Genomic DNA, 23,693 nt, shown 5'->3' with positions numbered 1-23,693 from the left:
CAAATACATTTTAAGCCCAATGAAAAAGGAAGCCACACATTGTTGAGAATTCAACTTTTTAATACAAGCACATTCATATGTGCGTTTATTAAAGGTTTTTACAACAAACCAAGATATTTTGGGTATCCAAAACCGAGTTTAATCATATTTTTGTTTAACTTGTTTTTTTTTGTGTAAACAGGCATGTATCAAACCGTAAAATACAGAACACAGGAACTTACAAAGTTCAACTTGGAAAAGTGAAGACAATATCAGACATGAGTATGTACAAACTGGGCTCATATTGCCTTCATCACATGGGGTGTGACCCCTGAAAAATCCAAATTTGGAAGATGCACACAGTGTGTCAACATGTGCTAACTCCCATCATGGGGGATCAATTGTACATGCTTTGGGGCTGCAACCCCTTCATCTCAGACACTTTCCACAAAACATGTACATTGATCCCCCATGATGGGAGATAGCACATGTTTACACACTCTGTGCATCTTCCAAATTTTTAATTATGCAAAATACAACATTTTTATGTTAAAAAGCAAAAATAAAACCCTATCTAGTTTTTTTATTTTTCACACTCTCCCCAAAACATCAATGATGTTCTTCATTTTATTTTTAACATCATTGATGTTTTGTTGTACAATTTCCAAATCCCTATTGCACCCCATTATCTCCCCGATCAAGATCTGGGCACTTTCACTGGTAAAACGGGAATCTTCCTCCACATCACCTAGAAAACAAAGCAAAAAACACACCATGTAATCCAAATATGGTGATATACATTGATGAGCTTACCGGAAGCTGTGTTCTCCGACACTCACCTGTTGTGGTGATAGTTTGGCCAACCTCCACGATCTCTCCTTCCTCCTCCTCCTCTTGCTCCTGCTCCTGCTCCTCTGTTTCTTCTTTTGGAAGTTGCCCTTCTTTGGGAGGGGTGTGGTCCCTGGTGTCCTCATGGTCCCTGGTGTCCTCATACTTGCTGAGTCTTCTCTCCCCTATGAGAATGTAAACAAAGATTAATTAGCACACAGAGGGCAGAAATAGGAATCTGAAACATTGCTTGGAAGTGTTGTACAATTGTATTTTTGGGCCGAGTTACAAGGTGAGAACAGTATTGGGAACACTTTGTTAAGCTGGAATACTTCCCTGCAGAACGATGTTTCATACGAACGAACGAAACCATGACCTTGAAAGTGGCCATTTTAAAATGCACAACATGAAATCAAAGCACATGGAGCATGTATGCAAGCAAGAATAATCATATGAACACACGACAACTACTTACTTTTTTTAAGAACACGCTTGATCCTTAGGTACTGCTCATGCTCCCTCAGTTTCAGGTCTGACCAGCGTTTTCTCAGTTGATCCTTGGATCGGTGTACCCCAAAATTCTTCAGAAGACTCTTCACAACTTTATTCATGATCTTGGCCATTCTGATATTTGGGTTTGGGTGAGGTCCATATTTCCCATCATAGTCGGTCCTGTTCAATATGTCGACCATCTCCAACATCTCTCCAAAAGACATATTTGAGGCCTTAAATCTTGTCTTCCTGGATCGGGACGTTTCAGGCTCCGGGCTTTCCTCACCCTCCTCCTCGTTAGTGGAACTATTAGTGCGCACCTGCGTTCTCTCCGCCATGTGCTCTCCCCACTGCGCGGGAAACGAAGGGGTGGGGAATAGTCTGGAAAGAACGTCAGGGGCGGGCGGAGTTTCACGCATGCGCACTGTATATAAAACGCAACTCATGTGTATCGTCCGTACAATCTGGGAGGAGAGTGTGAGTCACGGACGTGGCGAACATGGAAACGAAGGTAAAATTTTTAACTTGGTGCTTCACTAGACTAGACTGCTTGTATCTAGGCCGATGTTGGGACAAGATTAGGAGGGATTTTAATTGCATTATTAGTATTTGTGTTGTGTTTTGCAGACAAAATGGATCCATTCAACAATGCCAACTTTAAGGGGCTATTCCTCGAACTCTACATGGAGATGCCCTGCCTGTGGCAGTTCCACAACAAGTTTTATAATGACAGATCAAAGAGGAACGCAGCACTGGAGAAACTGCTTGCTTTGGTGCAGATCAGGGTCCCCACAGCAGACATGACCTATCTGAAACGCAAAATTGTGGCCATGAAGCTTACATATTTCAGGGAGAGAAAGAAGCACCTGGAGTCCTTGAGAGCTGGAGATCCAGATGTTGTTTATTACCCCAGGATGGTGCACTTTGACAGGCTGCATTTTCTGGTAGACCAAGGGGTACCCAGGCCACCACTCAGGCCACACTCTCCAGGCTTCCTCCAAGGCATCCTTCACTCCCAGCTGAGGCTTCTGATGTCCAACCTGGGCCTTCCAGGCAGCACCATGTGGTGGGGCCCAGCTTGAGACAGGCATTGCATTGTTGAACATATTTCTTGTGTTACATTTAATGATGTTAACTAGATGTTCTTATTGATCAGTAAGTTGAGATTTCTCCAAGTGGTTTACATCTCAATAGACAGTAGTGACCAAAAATGATTGGGACGGGAAAGAAAAATGCTGGTGTCAGAATGATAGTCTGTTCTATTTGGTAACATTCAATTAGCAAAAGCCAGGAGCACAAAATGTTGTGATTGATGATCAAAAAACTAAAACTATGTCCCCTTTTCCTACACAGGAAGACCTCAGTCGGGGGGAGGCTGTGGCAAGTGGCAGCCAGGAGGTCCACCAACGCCCTCCTTCTCCTGCCCCAGCTACAGGAACCCAGCCACAGCCTGGAAGGATTCCTGGTGGGAAGTCACAAAGGAAGACCAGAGAGTGATGGCCTGGGTCTGGTGTGCCAGAAGATGCAGCCTCTTGAAGATCCCCATCCTGGGGACAGAAATGGCATCTGAATTTCCTGCTCTCTAGGACTTTGGGACCAGACTTCTCTCCCTGAGATATCTACTCCTCAGGCCACCAATTTTTTAATATCTCATTTAGTCATGTCTGCCCTGGGGGCCAAAGGCTGCACCAAAGTTAAGAAGTTTCTCCAGTGCTGCGTTCCTAGTTTTATTTTCGAGCAAACAAAATAATTTTTTGTTTGATGAAATACTTGTGTAATGTGTTTTCCTTCAAAAAGTACAGTTTATTTGTGAGCAGGCAGGTAAATTTCCAAAATACAAAGTGAACTAAAGAACAAGGGGTACCAACACTAAACAACCTCCTGTAGATTAAAAAAGAAAATATAAAAAATACAATAATGTTGTTGTAATGGGTGTACCCAAAAAAAAAAAAAATAAGGAGAAATGAGCAAAGTGTCTTTAACCACTTAAGGACCAGGCCTCTTTTTCAGACTTCGTGTTTTCATGTTTAAAACAGTTTTTTTTGCTAGAAAATTACTTAGAACTCCCAAACATTTTATATTGTTTTTTTTCTAACACCCTAGAGAATAAAATGGCGGTCATTGAAATACTTTTTTTTACACCGTATTTGCGCAGCGGTCTTACAAGCGCACTTTTTTTTTAAAAAATGCACTTTTTTGAATAAAAAAATAAGACAACAGTAAAATTAGCCCAATTTTTTTTTATATTGTGAAAGATAATGGTATGCCAAGTAAATTGATACCCAACATGTCACGCTTCAAAATTGCGCCCGCTCGTGGAATGGCGCCAAACTTTTAGCCTCAAAAATCTCCATAAGCGACATTTAAAAAATTCTACAGGTTGCATTTTTTGCGTTACAGAGGAGGTCTAGGGCTAGAATTATTGCTCTCGCTCTACCGATCGCGGAAATACCTCACATGTGTGGTTTGACCACCGTTTTCATATGCTTCTGTGCGCAAGCTCGTCGTGACGGGGTGTTTTTAAAAAAACATTTTTTTTTTCTTATTTATTTTAATTGATTTTATTTATTTTTACACTGTTTTAAAAAAAAAAATGGATCACTTTTATTCCTATTACAAGGAATGTAAACATCCCTTGTAATAGAAAAAAGCATGACAGGTCCTCTTAAATATGAGATCTGGGGTCAAAAAGTCCTCAGATCTCATATTTGGGCTAAAATGCAAAAAAAAAAAAAAAAAAGAAAATCTGACATTTAAAAAAAAATATACCTTTAAGAGGTATGGGCGGAAGTGACGTTTTGATGTCGCTTCCGCCCTCCTATGGTATAGAGACGAGTGGGGGCCATCTTAGCCTCACTTGTCTCTATGCCCAGTTAGGAAGAGGACCCGATCGCCTCCGCCGCTACTGACGGCTCCGGTAAGCGGCGGAAGGTGCGGGAGGGCGGCGGGAGGGGGGTGGCACCTCTCCCGCCGCCGATAGCGGTGATCTCACGGCGAATCCGCTGCGGAGAGCACCGTTATCGTACAGCCGACCGCCGCCTGAAGAGATGGATATCTCGGTTGTGGCAGCAGCTGCTGCCGTTACCGAGATATCCCTCTTCAAAAAAAGGACGTACATCCCCGTGAGGCGGTCCACAAGTGGTTAAAGGAGATTTTTAGGGAATCCCCCCCCAAATAAAACCCCCCCAAAAAAAAAAAATCAAACATTGTGTAGATGTGACGCAAACTAAAATTGTATTGCTGAAATGGTTAAAAAAGAATAATAAAATCCGTTCGAGAGAAGTGTGTGGGACTATGAGCATCAAAAGAAGTTCGTTCTTACAGCATTGTTAAAGATCAAGAGAATGCGCTTGATGAATGAATTTTTAACATTGCAGCGTGACGAATGTGCTATATCGCTTACGAGCAGTCGTTTTACCTGAACGAGCGCTTCCGTGTCGGAATTTGAATCTGAGCATGCGTGGCACTTGGTCCGATCAAAATGCTCTACACATGATCGGATTAGGTCCGACCGGCCCAGTTGATCGGGAAATATTTCCAACATGTTGGAAAATTGGGTCGGGCGGAGATTCGGACGGAATCAGTCCGATGCATACCACACACGGTCCGATAAGACGCATTCCGACAGATGTGTACGCGGCATAAGAGGGGTCAGATAAGAGCAATGAAGTATGTATAACTGAGTAAGATGATCAGAAAGTTTGCATGACTTTGCATCGCTCCATTCCTCATCCACCATTCCATAAACAGCTTTCGCCAATCTCGATTTAAGCTCATAGGCTAATTTGGATGAAGACGGGAGAAATAGCATGGTATAGAAAACAGAAATCTATTTTTTTGGGGGTCCAAGCTTTTAGCTAACTCTATGAGAGGGTTAGAGTCAAGTTGGGGAGTTACAGAGGGAAACTGAGTTTGAAAGGCATGTATGAATTTGTAGGTATTTAAAAAACATATAATTTGGGAATGCATTTTCTGCCTTCAGCCTAACAAATGTTTTAAGGTTACCATTTGCTAGAAGGTGGCATAAATAATACACTACCCTAATGCTCCATATGTCTTGGTCCGGAATCGAGCGAAACTCAGGGAGTGTAGTATTATGCCATGGAGGGGGTAAATTCATGATGATGGGGTAAATTGAGCTTGTCGGACACTACATACCTTATGCGTCTATAGTGATAGAGTAGGGATTGTTGATCACCTGCGATTTCAGCTCCCATTGCAGCCTTGTCAGTCATTTGTAGCCTTCCATTACAGCCTTGTCAGTCATTTGCAGCCTTGTCAGTATCTTTGCCATTTAAAAATGGCGCCGCCGAGATACAGAGCGGGTTGTCCTGTGTATCTTGGCGGCACTCTGTAGCTTTCGGCAGCTTTCGGCTATTTTCGGCCACACTCGGCTGGCCCTCGGCTATTTTCAGCTGCACTTGTCCATTCTCAGCGGCTTACAGCTTTCCGAAAGCCTCAGAGAATGGCCAAGTGCAGCCGAAAATAGCCAAGAACAGCCGAAAATTGGTAAAAGCTGCCGAGAGCGGCAGAGGAGCTTTGAAACGGCAGCGGATCTGCGTATAACATGCACCCATGATTTTCCCCTGATTTTAAGGGAAAAAAATGTGTGTTATATGCCAATAAATACAGTATGTACCGTTTTTTAAATGGCGTATAACACGCACCTTTTCCCCCTGAAAACAAAGGGTAAACCATGCCTGCGTGTTATATGCCAATATATATATATTTTTTTACCAATGGGGGGAGGGGATTGGGCAGTCTGCCTCATTGTGAGGGTGTAGAGCCGGCCACCCCGCCCTTCCTGACCCTGGGACAGTGCTGCCATACTTCAAAAAGTTAAGAAAATAACCCTCCCAGCCCCCTCCCACGCACTGCCCCCTGCATCTACCCCAATGCAAACAGGAGCCTATACCTCAAGCAATGCCGCTCGCTGCTCGTTCTGGTCACTCTCCTCCTTGATGCTGCTTTCTTGTGAATCTGGTCATGTGACTCTCCTCTGCTGTTTCATTAATGGTCACAGGACCTTTCTCCTGCTGCTTTGCCTCCTCCTCGATTGTAGTTTTTGATTGGAGGAGTTGAGCGGTCATGTCACCATCAATGAAACAGCAGAGAAGAGTCACATGACTGGGTCACTGAGAGAGCAGCATCAATTGAGGCACACAGAAGCCCCCATCCACAATGAGCGAGACACAGGAGGAGCGGCGCACAAGAAAGGGCTGTCAGAAACACCTTCTCAACCCCTAAAGGTATACTGGCAGCGCTGTCCCAGGAGGATTTGTAATGAAAGGAATCCTTGTACTGTGCAGGGAAAGGAGTCCTTGTACTGTGCAGTGAAAGGAGAGTGCTGTGCAGGGGGCCTGTGTGCTGTGCAGGGGGGCTGTGGAAAGTTTTTTTTCCTGAAACTTCCTTCTTAAAATCAGGGTGCGTGTTATAAGCCAATGTGTGTTATACACTGATAAATACGGTATTTATTTTTATTTGTTTTGTTAATTTCTTAACAAAAAAAGAACAAAATAGACGTTTTCAGTACTTTGTACCAGAATTAGAATTGCTGTGTCATTTAAAACAGGACACATTACATGATACAATGTAATTTTTTTATTAACAGTAACACAAACATTTTTAACCACTTCAGCCCCAGAATTTACCCCCTTTCTGACCATATCACTTTTTGGGATTCAGAATTGCGTCGCTAACAAATTATTAACTGACAATTGCGCGGTCATGTGATGTTTTACCCAAACAAAATTTACGTCCTTTTTTTCCCACAAATAGAGCTATAAAACAAAAATTTTGAAAAAAATTAATTATCTTTTACATTTTGCTATAATAAGTATAAATAAGTATATATTAAAAAAAAAAAAATCCTCAGTTTAGGCTGATACGTATTCTTCTACATATTTTTGTTAAAAAAAAATGAAATAAGCGTTTATTGATTGGTTTGCGCAAAAAAAAAAAAAGCGTTTACAAAATAGGCATAGTTTTAGGGCGTTTTTATAAAAAATATTTTTTTCTAGTAATGGATCAGCAATTATTATCATGACTGCAACATTATGGCAGACACATCGGACATTTTTGGGACCATTGTCATTTATACAGCAATCAGTGCTATACAAATGCACTGATTCCTGTGTAAATGACACTGACAGTGAAGGGGTTAACCACTAGGGGGCAGTGTAGGGCTTAAGTATGTCCTCAGGATTGACTCTAACTGTAGGGTGGGCGTGGCTATATGTGACACATCATTGATCTCTGCTCCCGATCACAGGGAGCAGAGATCAGTGACAGTGTCACTAGGCAGAACGGGGAGATGCTTGTTTACATTAGCATCTCCCCGTTCTTCCTCTCCGTGAGACAATCACAGGCATCCCGGCGGTGATTGAATCCATGGGACCTGAGACCCGACTCACGGAGCTTGCAACAAGCATGACCGCTGCCCGCCTCTCAAAGGACAATGTACAGGTACATTAGTTTGCCTGTATGAGCCCTTCTGCCGACATATATCGGCGTGAGGCGGTTGGCAATTATTTAGTCGGCAGTTAATACAGCGATCAATGCTATAAAAATGCATTGATTACTGTAAAAATGTCAATGGGGCAATCTAGGGGTTAACTGTGTTCCCTAGGAGGTGATTCTAACTGAAGGGGAGGGTACTCATCACGACCATCAGCCACGAGCATCGGCACCCCCGCTGTGCAGCGGGTGCACGCACGCCTTCTATCCCAAACCCAGTATAACTGCGGCGGTTGGTCGGAAAGTGGTTAAACTGCAGAAAAATCTTTTTTTTCAACCAATATCACAAAAAGACAGCCTTATTTGTCAATATGTATGTATTGTTTTATTATCCTGTTTATTTATTATCTGACAACAGTATTGTCGAATAAGCAGGTCCATAGCATGAAATATAAAAATTGCTCTGGTCCACATGAAATATACAGGTCTGAGAGCTGAAGTGGTTAATTAATGGAAAACTATAGTGGTTTGGAGATAATGTTATATACCCTTTAAAGTGGATGTAAATCCTCACCCAGTGAAGTGAATGGCCTCAGGTGATACATAGGGATTAAATAAATCTCCCTACATACGTTTTACATGTACAGTATATCTGCTGTCTTCAGCATTCTATATTTCTTAGAAAGTGCACATCATGTTTGAACATTTTCTTCCTGTTTCAGCAGTGGGAGGGCAGTCTGGACATACACTGTGTGACAGCTGATTGGACGAAAGGCACCCACCCCCTCCACATAGGCAGAGAAACGAAGAAACATGCAGAGCTGTGCTGTGGACAGACAAACTCTCTGATAATATGACTATAGCACCCTCCCCAACACAAATTTTCAGCTTCTTTTATCTCCTGTGTCAGTGAGCTTGTCAGAAGTTATCATGCTGAGGAATGGAGCAGCAGGAAGACACGACACTTAGGGCTTTGGAGTGAGATAAGTAAACACTACAGATATATGTGCCCAGGACAGATTTCATGAATTGGGTTTACATCCACTTTCATGTATGTTCTATATCTTCTTAATATTTATTAAAGAGAATATTTATTTTACAAATGAACATTTTATGATGTACCCACTATGGGTTTTCTAAAGAGGGCACAGCAATCTGTTTCTGTTTAAAAGTCAGTAAGGAGAAATAAAGAACAGGGAGATGGTAGAGGTGAATCACTTTTCGTAATCAGCTGTGTTTCTGAATCATTGAGCTATTCAGCTCTATAAAAAATTAAGCAGTAAAAGATGTGTCAAAAACATGTGAACTGTAACTCAGAGCTCCACCTAGCATCTGGAAATGTTAATATAAAATCATACATTTACTTAAATGAAAGATTGAAATGTTTTATTTTATAATGCTTTTCATAATATGCATGATAGATAATGGCATGATATACAAGGCCAAAAAAAAGATTATATAAAAAATAACATTATACATTCCCCTTAACAATGTATTTGAAGAGGATAATGGGAATAGGTGTCTTTTATAATAATATACATACACATATTAGATTTGAATATTAATAGTCATTACATCCTTTTTTACACATTTGTTTTCTTTTATGTACTACTGAGTTCGAAACAGTGACATTTCAGTATTAACATCACTGAAAAATGCACAACGTGTATGCATTTTCAGTTCTGAATTTATGATCAGGTAAGTCTCTGTGGAAAAATTACATTGTAAGCTTAATGAAACACAAGACATTAAAATTGAAAATAAACTCAACAAAAATCAACATATGATTTGAATAAAATATTATGTCTACTATTAAAAGACATTAAAAGTATGCTACAACAATTTAATGTTTGGGTTAAAATTTTAATTCTATAGATTAATATTCTCTTTAAGGCTGTAATTACAGTATATAGACTGGTCCACTCTGATCCAAATTACAAACAGAATCAATCTACTGAGCACTATAGATATCTGTAGATAGCACATTTTCTACTAAGTAATCTTAACACCTTAATACCCTGGCAAGGGGCTCAATACCTTACATTAGCCCACATTAAACTTAAAGAAGAACTCCAGGAATAATTGCACTCAATGGGTTAACTGCTCATTTTCCTCTAGGGGATTGCGAAGCGGAGACATACTTGCCTATCCAACAACCGCAAGACCGGTCCCCCACCACACTAGCGGTCTTGTAAATGGACTGTTCCTTACATCATCATGCCCATATACTGGCTCTGGACATGAGAGCGGCAGGAACAGTCCACCGCAGGACTCGGGGGAATGTGGTTTTCCAGAGGATCAAAGTTACTGTAAGGCATCTATGATGGATCTGAGGCACAAATGATCTGTGGCTAGTTCTCTAATATGTTTGGAGCAACTTGCCTGCTGAGTTCTTTCAAAAACTGTATGCAAGTGTACCTAGAAGAATTGATGCTGTTTTGAAGGCAAAGGTCACACCATAAATATTGATTTGGTTTGGATCTCTCTTCTGGTCATTTACTTTCCGTTTTGTTAATTGGTAAAAATAAACTATAATTTCTATTTATGAAAGCTTCCTTACTGTAGAGCAGCGTTTCTCAACTCCAGTCCTCAAGGCGCCACAACAGGTCTTTTTTTCAGGATTTCCTTCAGATGACACAGCTGTGGTAATTACTAAGGCAGTGAAACTGATCAAATCACCTGTGCAAAATAATGGAAAGCCTGAAAACATGAGTTGTTGGGGCACCTTGAGAACTGGAGTTGAGAAGCACTGCTTTAGATCTAGGGATAAGCCAAATAACCCCCAGTTCGGTTCATACCAGAACTTGCGAACAAGCAAAAAATTCATACAAATACGCGAACACCGTTAACCACTTGCCAACTGGCTTACGTAGATATACATCAACGAAGTGTCCATTCCCGCGAATCGATGTATGGGTATGTCTGTACTTTTAAGGGTGATAGCAGGTGTGTGCACTGCACGGCGGGGAAAGTAAGGGTGTTGCCAGCGGGCGCAAACTTCTATGGCCACAATCGATCGCGCGCACGAGAGCAGGAACAGGGATTTGTGTGTGTAAACACACAAATCCCTGTTCTGTCAGGAGAGAAGAGACATATTGTTTGTTTCTACTAAGTAGGAAAAACTATATTAAAGTGAGGTCCCTTACGCTACTAAATATGTGATAAACAATCCAAACTAAAAATATGTGAAACCACTGCTAGATCTAAAGTGTACACTAAACACAAAAACAGTAAATAATAATGATAATGATATGCGCAGATTTCAGAGTGAACTCTTATGCCGCGTACACACGATCTGAATTCTCGTCGGAAGAAGCTTTGATGGTTTTCCTGCCGGAATTCCAACGGAATTCCCCTCAAACTGTCTTGTCTACAAACAGTCACACCAAATTCCAAAGAACGTGTTGACGTCCACCACGTACTATGGGACTAGAAAAGAGAAGTTCAGCACCACGTACGGCACCCTTTGGGCTCCTTCTGCTGATCTCGTGTTTATCACGTGTTTAGTAGAAGTTTGGTTAGAGACTAGGGATGGCCGAACGGTTCGCCCGGCGGTCATTTCGCGGCGAATTTCGGTTGTTCGCCGTCCACCCGATCGGCGGACTATTGCCGCTGTTCGCCCGGTGGACTTCCTTGTTTACTGTGTAAAAGAACTTTGACCTATGATGACACATCCATCATGGGGTACAGGACAGCCAATTGAGACATTACAGCACATGGACACTTGGACATTCCCCCTAACTTATAAATAGACCCGATCCGGCGGCCATTTTACATTCTTTCTTCTGTCACTATAGGGAGAGGTTGCTGTGTGGAGCAGGGAGAGATTGCAGTGGCCCAAATCGCTAGCTATTTGGTCCACAAAAGTTCTTTTCAGGACTGGTATAGGTGTTAGGTGTAGTTCAGCATATAGGTTTGAGGCACTGCTGTGCTACTGATTGTTGCCGCAGCCTGTCTCTTGTCAGTGTAGAGAGAGGGACAGTACGCTGTGTGCTGCAGGGACAGTCCGTTTAATCATTAGCTGTTACTATTAGGTCCACAAAAGCGCTATTTAAGTTATTGTTCCAGCAGCCTCTGTTTTGTCAGTTTAAATAGGGACAGGCAGGAAGCTGTGTGTGAGGCAGTGAGGGACAGTCCGTTTAATCAGTAGCTGTTACTATTAGGTCCACAAAGGTTCTTTTCAGGACTGGTATGGTAATGGGCTTGTACACGTATAATATTCTTTCTTCCAAATATAGAAAGAATATTATACTTGACTGCTGCCCTTCTGCTGCAGTAGTCCTTTATCAGTATAGGGAATAAGGTACAGTCTGCTAATCATTCACAACCTACTTGTTCCACAAAAGTCCTTATAAGGACTGGTAAGGTCTAGGGTACTACAGTACATAGGGTTGAGTGAGGTACAGTCTGCTATTCCTTAAGGACTGGTATAGGTCCACAATACATAGGGTTGAGGTGCACTACTGCTGACTGCTGCCCTACTGCTCAGTAGTCCTTTATCAGTATAGGGACTGAGGTACAGTCTGCTAATCATTCACGACCTACTTGTTCCACAAAGGTCCTTATAAGGACTGGTAAGGTATAGGGTACTACAGTACATAGGGTTGAGTGAGGTACAGTCTGCTATTCCTTAAGGACTGGTATAGGTCCACAATACATAGGGTTGAGGTGCACTACTGCTGACTGCTGCCCTACTTCTGCAGTAGTCCTTTATCAGTATAGGGACTGAGGTACAGTCTGCTAATCATTCACAACCTACTTGTTCCACAAAAGTCCTTATAAGGACTGGTAAGGTCTAGGGTACTACAGTACATAGGGTTGAGTGAGGTACAGTCTGCTATTCCTTAAGGACTGGTATAGGTCCACAATACATAGGGTTGAGGTGCACTACTGCTGACTGCTGCCCTACTTCTGCAGTAGTCCTTTATCAGTATAGGGACTGAGGTACAGTCTGCTAATCATTCACAACCTACTTGTTCCACAAAAGTCCTTATAAGGACTGGTAAGGTCTAGGGTACTACAGTACATAGGGTTGAGTGAGGTACAGTCTGCTATTCCTTAAGGACTGGTATAGGTCCACAATACATAGGGTTGAGGTGCACTACTGCTGACTGCTGCCCTACTGCTGCAGCAGTCCTTTATCAGTATAGGGACTGAGGTACAGTCTGCTAATCATTCACAACCTACTTGTTCCACAAAGGTCCTTATAAGGACTTGTTAAGGTCTAGGGTGCTACAGTACATAGGGTTGAGTGAGGTACAGTCTGCTATTCCTTAAGGACTGGTATAGGTCCACAATACATAGGGTTGAGGTGCACTACTGCTGACTGCTGCCCTACTGCTGCAGTAGTCCTTTATCAGTATAGGGACTGAGAGTTTTGTCATAGGGTCATTTAAAAAATGACAGGCAGAGGAAGAGGCAGGCCCTTCCGCAGGGGTGGTAGGGGTGGGGCAGGAGCAACAGGCTTGAGCCAAAGTGGGAAGTTGCAGAAGGTGCGTTCAATTACTTTAAAGGATGCACCAGACTTGGTTGAGTGGCTCACTCAGCCTTACTCTTCTGCACCCTCCTCATCCTCTCGATCTGCACCCTCTTCTTCACTCTCTGCTATGTGCACCCCCAAATACACTACCACCAACAACACCACCACCACCACATACCTTCCCCTTGAGTCACAGGAATTATTTTCCGATCCATATCAAGACATTTCTGATGCGCAGTCACTCTTGGTATTGGATCAGGAAGAGGAGGTAGCAACAACCGCCACTCAGCAGTCTGACAACAGTACCCAGATCAGCCCAAGGAGGAGGTTGGTCCCCGGTGTTGCTGCCTACTCCGAGATCTCTACTTATAGCGGTGGGGAAGGTGACATTGATGATGACGTGTCTAGTGATGTCACGTGGGTGCCCACAAGAGAGGAAGAGGAGGGGAGTTGAGAGGGAGATATGGACCAGCAGATAGGGAGGAGAAGCAGGAATTACATTGCACAGGAGGGACAAAGCAGACTGCAAATGTATCAGGAGCGAGTCATCGACCATGTACGGTCACATCTGGCGCTCCCAGGACACTGGCACATGGCTACGCAGTGTGGGCTGCTTTAACGTGTCCGCTGTTGACAATAGTGTTGCCATCTGCAATCTTTGCAGTCAACGCATTAGTCGCGGTAAGCCCAACACTCACGTAGGGACGACCGCCTTGAGAAGGCACATGAGCAGCCATCACCGAGCCTAGTGGTAGCAACGGAACACACAAAGCCACACTCCCTCGCTCTCACTGTCCAGCCTCGTCTTCTACTTCTCCTTCTCCTCTCTCCTCACAATTGTCCTCCACTCCACCTTCCATCACGCCAAGCTCACGTTTTTCTGCAAAAAGGCAGGCTTCCGTGGGCCTAATGTTCGAGAGTAAAAAATGATGATGCCGGATAACCCTCTTGCCCAACGGTTGACGGCTGGCTTGTCAGAACTGATAGCCCACCAACTACTGCCATATAAACTAGTGGTGTCCGCTGCTGACAATAGCGTTGCCATCTGCAATCTTTGCAGTCAACGCATTAGTCGCGGTAAGCCCAACACTCACCTAGGGACGACCGTCTTAAGAAGGCACATGAGCAGCCATCACCGAGCCCAATGGTAGCAACGGAACACACAAAGCCACACTCCCTCGCTCTCACCGCCCAGCCTCGTCTTCTACTTCTCCTTCTCCTCTCTCCTCACAATTGTCCTCCACTCCACCTTCCATCACGCCAAGCTCACGTTTTTCTGCAAAAAGGCAGGCTTCCGTGGGCCTAATGTTTCGAGCGTAAAAAATGATGACCCTCTTGCCCAACGGTTGACGGCTGGCTTGTCAGAACTGATAGCCCGCCAACTACTGCGATATAAACTGGTGGACTCGGAGGCCTTTCGAAAATGTGTGGCCATTTGAACACCACAATGGAAGGTCCCAGGAAGGAAGTATTTCTCAGAGAAGAGCATCCCAGAGCTATATGGCCATGTTCAGCGGCAAGTGAATGTATCTCTGGCACACAGTGTCGGTGCCAAGATACATCTGACCACAGACACGTGGTCTAGCAAACACGGGCAGGGAAGGTATATCACTTTTACTGCCCACTGGGTGAACCTTCTGACGGCCGTCAAGCATGTAACCCGTTGGCACCCGTTTAGATTTGGTTTTACTGCCACGGATTGCATGCAGGCCTGGCTCTTCTTCTCCTCCTCCTCCTCCTCCGTCCTCCTCCCTCTCCTCCTCGGCTGACTCCTCCTTTTCCACTGCTAGCGTCTCTTCCGCTGCGCCACCCAAGCTTCCCAGAACCTATTCTACATGCCAGGTGAGACGTTGCCATGCCGTGCTGCGTCTGTTGTGCCTGGAAGCCAAGAGCCACACTGGCCCGGCACTCCTTTCAGCTTTGCGTTCACAGGCAGATCAGTGGCTAACACAGCTTAATTTGACAGTTGGTAAAGTGGTGTGTGACAACGGTGCCAATCTGCTTAGCGCATTGAAACAGGGCAAAATTATGCACGTGCCATGCATGGCACACGTCTTAAACTTGGTCGTGCAGCGATTCGTTGTCAAATACCCTGGGGTCCAAGACATCTTGCGGCAGACAAGGAAAATCTCGGCCCATTTCAGAAGATCTTACACGGCCATGGTTCGCCTTGCTGACATTCAGCGGCGACACAATCTGCCGGTCAGACGTCTTATTTGCGATTGCCCGACACGATGGAACTCAACCTTCTATATGCTTGATAGGCTGCTCCAGCAGAAACGAGTAGTTAATGTCTACCTGTATGAACTCTGCGGCAGAACAGGTTCTGGGGAGCTGTTTTTTTTTTCACCACGCCAGTGGCTGCTCATGCGCGACGCATGCAGTCTTCTGCGGCCATTTGAGGAGATCACCAAACTGGTCAGTCGCAGCCATGGCGCCATCAGTGACATGGTACCTTATGCCTTCTTTATGGAGCGTGCATTGTATCGTGTCATTGATCAAGCTGTGGAGGAGCAGGAGCGGGAAGATGAGGAAGTTGCAATGCTGGATGAATTCCCAGGGGGGCTACTCTATCTGAGACAAGTGAACAACAGGAGTCTGAAGAGGAGTCAGAGGAAGATGGTGGCGGGGTGGATGAGGAGGAGCAAGAAGAGCATGCTTTAAACCTTTCTGGGATCCCTGTTGTTGTGCGTGGATGGGGAGAGGAGAATGAAGAGGACGACATTATCCTGGATGATGAGCAGGAGCCAGGCCACCACACCGCTTCCAGTTTAGTGCAAATGGGGGCCTTCATGCTCCAGTGTTTTAATAGGGACCCCCGTATAAAAAGCATAAGGGTCAAGGACCAGTACTGGGTGGCAACGTACTTAGACCCCCGGTACAAACACAAAATGGCGGAAATGTTACCGCCGTCACAGAGGGCTGTCAGAATGGAGCACTTCCAGGCCTTGCTTCGAGAAATGCTGCATTCTGCTTTTGCGTGCGCTGGCAGAAGAGCAATTCCCACTCCCAGAGAAGGAGTTGCGGGTACCAATCCAACAGCGCCTGCAAGAAGAGGCCGGCTTGAAGATGTGTTGGTGACTTCAGATATGAGGTCATTTTTTCAGCCGACCCATCGACAGGTGTCACCCGGATCCAGCATCAGGGAATGCCTAGACTGTCAGGTGTCTGACTACATCGGGTTAATGGCCGATGTGGACGCTCTGAGGAGTGATGAACCCCTGGACTACTGGGTGGGCAGGCTTGACCTCTGGCCAGAGCTTGCCCAATTTGCAATCGAACTGTTGGCTTGCCCCTCGTCCAGTGTCCTGTCCAAAAGGACATTCAGTGCAGCAGGGGGGATCGTGGCCGATAAGTGTACTCGCCTAGCTCACGACAGTGTTAACTACCTCACAAATGAATGAGGCATGGATCTCGGAGGAATTCAACACATGTGACCAGTAGACCATGTATATGTCTATAAACATTTTTTTTAAATCGAGCACACAGACCTTCTTTCTTCATTTGGCTCACTTCCTTGTCCAAAAAAAGCACACCGTACTATATGCCCGTACCCTCCTGTTTGAAGAGGTTGAGCGGTGTCATATTTCTGCTGGGGCTGCTTATTATGAGGGGCTCCCACCATCCCTGTGCTGTGCTGACTTCCTCCTGGGGCTGTACATCTGCTGTGCATATTATGAGGGGCTCCCACCATCCCTGTGCTATGCTCATTATGAGGGGCTCCCACCATCCCTGTGCTATGCTCATTATGAGGGGCTCCCACCATCCCTGTGCTATGCTGACTTCCTCCTGGGGCTGCTTACGGTGCAGGTGTCAGTGCTGTATATCACGGTGCTGGTGTCAGTGCTGTATATCACGGTGCTGGTGTGAGTGCTTTATGTCACGCTGCGGATGTCAGTGCTCTCTATCACGGTGCTGGTGTCAGATCTCTCTATCACGGTGCAGGTGTCATTGCTGTATGTCACGCTGCTGATGTCAGTAATCTCTATCACGGTGCTGCTGTCAGTGCTGTATATCACGGTGCTGGTTTTAGTGCTTTATGTCACGCTGCTTATGTCAGTGCTCTCTATCACGGTGCTGTTGTCAGATCACTCTATCACGGTGCAGGTGTCATTGCTGTATGTCACGCTGCTGCTGTCAGTGCTCTCTATCACAGTGCTTCTGTCAGTGCTGTATATCACGGTGCTGGTGTTAGTGCTTTATGTCACGCTGCTTATGTCAGTGCTCTCTATTACGGTGCTGTTGTCAGATCTCTCTATCACGGTGCAGGTGTCATTGCTGTATGTCACGCTGCTGATGTCAGTGCTCTCCATCACGGTGCTGCTGTCAGTGCTGTATATCACGGTATTGGTGTTAGTGCTTTATGTCACGCTGCTGATGTCACTGCTCTCTATCACGGTGCTGTTGTCAGATCACTCTATCACGGTGCAGGTGTCATTGCTGTATGTCACGCTGCTGATGTCAGTGCTCTCTATCACGGTGCTGCTGTCAGTGCTGTATATCACGGTGCTGGTGTTAGTGCTTTATGTCATGCTGCTTATGTCAGTGCTCTCTATCACGGTGCTGGTGTCAGATCACTCTATCACGGTGCAGGTGTCATTGCTGTATGTCACGCTGCTGATGTCAGTGCTCTCTATCACGGTGCTGCTGTCAGTGCTGTATATCATGGTGCTGGTGTTAGTGCTTTATGTCACGCTGCTGATGTCAGTGCTCTCTATCATGGTGCTGGTGTCAGATCACTTTATCACGGTGCAGGTGTCATTGCTGTATGTCACGCTGCTGATGTCAGTACTCTCTATCACGGTGCTGCTGTCAGTGCTGTATATCACGGTGCTGGTGTTAGTGCTTTAGGTCACGCTGCTTATGTCAGTGCTCTCTATCACGGTGCTGTTGTCAGATCACTATCACGGTGCAGGTGTCATTGCTTTATGTCACGCTGCTGATGTCAGTGCTCTCTATCATGGTGCTTGTGTCAGATCACTCTATCACGGTGCAGGTGTCATTGCTGTAGGTCACGCTGCTGATGTCAGCACTCTCTATCACGGTGCTGCTGCCAGTGCTGTATATCACGATGCTGGTGTTAGTGCTTTAGGTCACGCTGCTTATGTCAGTGCTCTCTATCACGGTGCTGTTGTCAGATCACTCTATCACGGTGCAGGTGTCATTGCTGTATGTCACGCTGCTGATATCAGTGCTCTCTATCACGGTGCCGCTGTCAGTGCTGTATATCACGGTGCTGGTGTTAGTGCTTTATGTCACGCTGCTGATGTCAGTGCTTTCTATCACGGTGCTGGTGTCAGATAACTCTAGCACGGTGCAGGTGTCATTGCTGTATGTCACGCTGCTGGTGATTATCTCCTGCACCCTCTTCTTTGCCTACCCTGACCTTCCCTCTCCTCCATTGCCTTCATGTGCTCCACAGTCCTGAGTTGTCACAACAATTTCACATATAAAAAAAGAATGCCTGTAGTTGTCGATCCCAGATTCACCTCATACATGTGTTATGTCATTGGCCATGTGGTGGGACTATGTTTGCACAGCTAGTAATTATTTTGTGGCTGCAAATTTGACCTGTAGGTTTGCAAAGTTTGTCTCCCATTGAAGTCAATGGGGCCCGCCGCGATCGTTATGGTTCGCGAACTATCGGCCGCGTTCGCGAAACGTCCTGTCGGAAGTTCGTCCATTACTATTAGAGACGACATGCGATTTTCAGACTTGTGCTTCAGATCGTTCTTGCTCTACAGATTGTGCTTGTCGATGCGTATCTGCCTATAAGTGCATGTAGTCAGTTCACATTTGTTTGTCATTGCGACCTATATCTTGGTATAGTACGCTTTGATTTTCAGTGCTTATTGTCCGCTTGTTGCTGATTTGCATTTCGTTCTTTCAGGCCTTGCTGTTTATCAGTGCTTTCTGTTGTCCGTTCTGAACAGCCATGTTGCGTGTACGTACTCGTCGTAGAGTTCGTGCTGTGCGGGGGCTTGGTGTTGGGGTTATTACTTTGACACAAACCCGGTCCATGAACAGGGTGGGGAGGAGTTCATGGACCAAGAATTGGTTGCTCCAGCGTAACTAGTTCTCTCATATGCCTTTACTGCGTGAGATCCATGAGAATAATCCTGATGATTTCAGGAATTATCTCAGGATGACGGACCCCATTTTTCATCATCTGCTGGCTTTGCTGTCCCCTTATATCAGCAGGCAGGATACCTGCATGTGGCAAGCCATCACTCCGGAGCAGAGGCTAGTTGCCATGTTGCAGTACTTGGCGACAGGGAGAAGCCTTCAGGACCTCAAGTTCTCGACAGGCATCTCCCCCCAGGCTCTGGGGATCATTATCCCAGAGACCTGTTCTGCCATCATCCAGGTCCTGCAGAAGGAATATATGAGAGTAAGTTTTCTCCTTTAACGTCACATTCTATGTATTTAATGTTTGCTAATGTATTGTATTTCTTTCATCATTCTATAATTAACATAATTGTAATAAGCTGGGAATTTTCTCTTTGTCCTCATGCATGTTGGATTTTTGTATGCTCCTTTTCTGTCCTTCATGCATATTTTCCTTCACTAACCCCCCCCCCCAGCATGCTATCCGAGGCCCAAAATACATCTACTCTAGTCAATTAACAATGTATTTTGTCAGTTCCATTGTAATCCTTTACCCTAAAGACCCCCTAAAATGTTTACAAATGTTATTGTTGTCCTTAAATTCATGCAGAGTGCCAGAGGTTTTTTTGGGGGGCCCAAAATCATTTGGAACCCACCTCCCCCCAACCGCTAAGTCAGCTGATAGCAATCCTCTATCTGTTGACTTTGCCAAACCCAATATACCTACCTCTTTTGTGGTCACATTTATGGATGAATTTCTCCAAGCATGTAGTGCAAGGGTCTGCCTCAATACTTTCAAATGCTACTGTCTACATTTTTCTTCTCATATATTTATCTTGATAGGTAATTGCAGAATCTACAAATGTGCTTCCATTTATTAATTTGTTTTGATGCCACTTCTTATTACCTGTCCAGTGGGATGGCAATAGTGTAATAAGGGGCTGGCCAAAGTAACAGACATTACTTTTTTATTACTCCATTACATAATGCAGAGGGTGTTTACCTGCCCAAAACATACCTCCCCCTGAAAAAAATTTTCAAGGAGCCATCAGAGGGGGTGATGAATCTGATAAGTGGACCTTATATTTTAGCCTTTAAATACTCTTTACAAGAAATGTTATACTGATGTTGGCCAACAATGTTACTCCTTACACATTCACATGCGCGTTGGAAAACATTTTTTTGTAAAAAAAAAAAAATTTTGAGTTATCTACATATTTTTTTGTTTTAAGGTTACATAAACAGCCATGTTTTAAAACAGAACATACACAACTCTGGAACTTACAAAGTTCAACATTGAAAAACTTAAAAGGCAAGATCACACATTATATTGTCGAAAATGTGTGGATCTTGCCTTCAACAGATGGGGTGAAGTCACCCCTGTAAAGGCCTAATTTTGAAGATGCACATAAATTGAGAGTCAAACTGGGGATTTACATTCTGATCCTATGCCTAATGTTAACATGGGCTATCTCCCATCATGGGGGGAAAATGGACATGTTTTGGGGGTGCAACCCCTTCCTCTCACCTAGTTGAATTTTGAGGAAGGGGTTGCAGGCACAAAACGCGTACATTGATATCCCCTGATGGCAAATAGCACATGTTGACATACTGCGTGCATCTTCAAAATTAGGCTTTTTTAAAATGTAAAAATTTTGGAAAAAAACACAAAATAGTGCCAATTTTTTGGAAAATGTAATTCTTCCAAGGACATCAATCATGTTCTTAAGTTTTACTTCAATATCCATAGTTTTCTGTATGATAATGTGTAAATCCTGACTGCACCACATGATGTCCTGGATTCGCCTTTGGGCACTTTCACTGGTGAAATTATCTGATTGTTCTTCCACAACCTGTGCATCACCTAAAAATAAAAAAAAACACACCGTGTATTTGAGATATGCAAGCATACATCTTTTATTACCTGAAGCTGGGGTGTCAGACACACATCTGTTGTGGTTTCAATCTTGACCACCTCTCCTTCCTCTATTTGTAACCTCTGTTCCCCTTGTTCAGGAGGTGAGGGGCCCTGGTGACCTCATATTTCCCGATTCTTTGCTCCCCTATGAGAATGAAACAAAAGGTATACTTAACACACAGATATTTGAGGCAACAAATATGAATGATAAAAATTGCTTAGAAGTGGAGTACAATTGTCTGTTTGGGCAGAATTACAAGCTGAAGACATGATTTATGCCCTTACTAAAGCTGGAATACTTACCTTTTTTGGGTCCCCAAGTATCCAATGGAGTACCTGTGTTTGACACCCTAAAAAATGTGTTCTTGTGTCCCACACGAGTCCAGATGTGTAAACAGCTGCTGACTGTCATCTCCATACATTACACTGAATCTAGTTTGCTAATCCTTCTAGGTTCAAACACATCTAGACAACAATGTCCTAAACCTCTTTTATTAAATTCAAAAATAATATGAACAAATGTATTTAATCAGGTATCTGGGAAAACATCGTATTTGTTTAGAAAACTAACAATGTTTACTACGACTGCTTACTGTGCGTATGAACATGAAAGTAGCCATTTTTAAATGTACGGCACCATAAAGAAAAACACATGGCACAGCATGCAATATTAATAATAATAGGAACACACGACAAATGCTTACTTTTTCAAAGATTTTTCTTTATCTTTCTATACTGATCCGACCAGCGTTTCCTCAATTGATCCTTGGATCGTCGTACACCAAAATTCCTGTACAGACTCTTCACAACTTTAGTCATGATCTTGGCCTTTCTCAGATTTGGGTTTGGGTATGGACCATAATTCCCGTCATAGTCGTTCCTCCTCAAGATGTCGACCATCTCCAACATCTCAGCAAAGGACATATTTGTGGCCTTAAATCTCCTCCGGTCTCGGGACATTCCTGGTTCCGGGCTTTCCTCCTCCTCGTTACTGCTATTATGCACCTGGTGTGTCTCCGCCATGTTCCTCTCCCACTGCGACGAAAGAGACATGGGGGGGAATGTTCTAGAAAGAACGCAAAGGGCAGGGGGCGCGGGCGGAGTTTCACGCATGCGCAGTGTATATAAAGCATAAACACGTGTGTGTCAAAACTACGTTCTGTGTGCAGAGGAAGGAGGAACGGAAGCGACAAACTTTATAACGAAGGTAAGATTTTAACTTTGGTGGCATGAGCAGACTATACTGAATCTAGATTGATGCCTATATTGGCTTTTAAGATTATCATGAGATGAGTGTTTGGTCTTGCAGAGAAAATGTATCCATTTAAAGATCAAGAATTCCTGGGCGAATTCCTGGATAAATACCGTGATATGCGCAATTTATGGGAGGTGAAAAACCCGTTATATCACAATAAAGCAGCTAGGAAGGCAATGCTGGAGAAGCTGCTTGAATTTGTAAAGACCCGCGCCCCCAATGCAGACATGAGGTCTTTTGAGGACAAAAATTGGTAGCTTGAGAAGCACCGATATGAAGGAGTATCAGAAGGTCCAGCAACACCTGAGGTCAGGAGCAGCAGCAGATCAGGTGTATATACCCAGTCTGTGGTACTATAACAGGATGAGTTTTCTTGATGACCAGATTAAGTGCAGGGAATCACTTTCAACTCTTCTGGCACCCCTTCCCTCCAGCCTTCCATCCAGCCTTCCCTCAACCCCAGCTGAGGCTTCTGTGGACCAACCTGAGCCTTCCGTCCAGAAGGAGATTGAGCAGCCCAGTTGGAGCCAGGTATAGGATTTTTATACTTTTTTTTATGTGAAAATGATGGTTGTTAACTAGATGTTATTATTGATAAGAAATTAATGATTTAACAAAAAGTGTTTCACATATCAATAGATAGAAGTCGCCAAAAATGATTGGGACAAGAATGAAAAATGCTGGGCTCAGAATGATAGTCCTTTCTATTTAGTAACACTAAATTTGCAACAGTCATGAGCTGAAAATTGTGTGTGTTTGATGAACAAAAAACTAAAACGATGTCCCTTTTTCATACACGGTAAGACCTCAGCCAGGACGAGGCACTGGCAAGTGGCACACAGGAGGAGGCGGGGGAAGGTATCAGCCAGGAGGTGGCAGGGCCCAGTAACACCCAGTCTCAGGTGCCTCCCCTCTGCCTTCCATACAAAAGGCCCAGGAAGGGGACTAAAACAGAGGAGGCAGCACTGGCTCTCATCAAGGAGGCTAATGATCCCCTGAAATCCCCCTCGAAGCTGTAGAGGCCTGTGGCACCTACATAGCCTCCAATTTACAGCAAATGGAGGAGGACCAATGGCGCAAATGTGAGAAACTAATTTTTACAACCATCCACAAGGGATTGAGTGGTGAACTAACTGACGACAACCACCTGTGTGCGCTCCCCCATCCTCCTCCTTCTC

Source organism: Lithobates pipiens, unplaced genomic scaffold (assembly GCF_037356315.1).
Source record: "Lithobates pipiens isolate NorthernLeopardFrog02 unplaced genomic scaffold, aLitPip1_a1.2 Scaffold_25, whole genome shotgun sequence".
Classification (NCBI taxonomy): domain Eukaryota; kingdom Metazoa; phylum Chordata; class Amphibia; order Anura; family Ranidae; genus Lithobates; species Lithobates pipiens.
Note: the sequence above shows the minus strand (reverse complement) of the source record.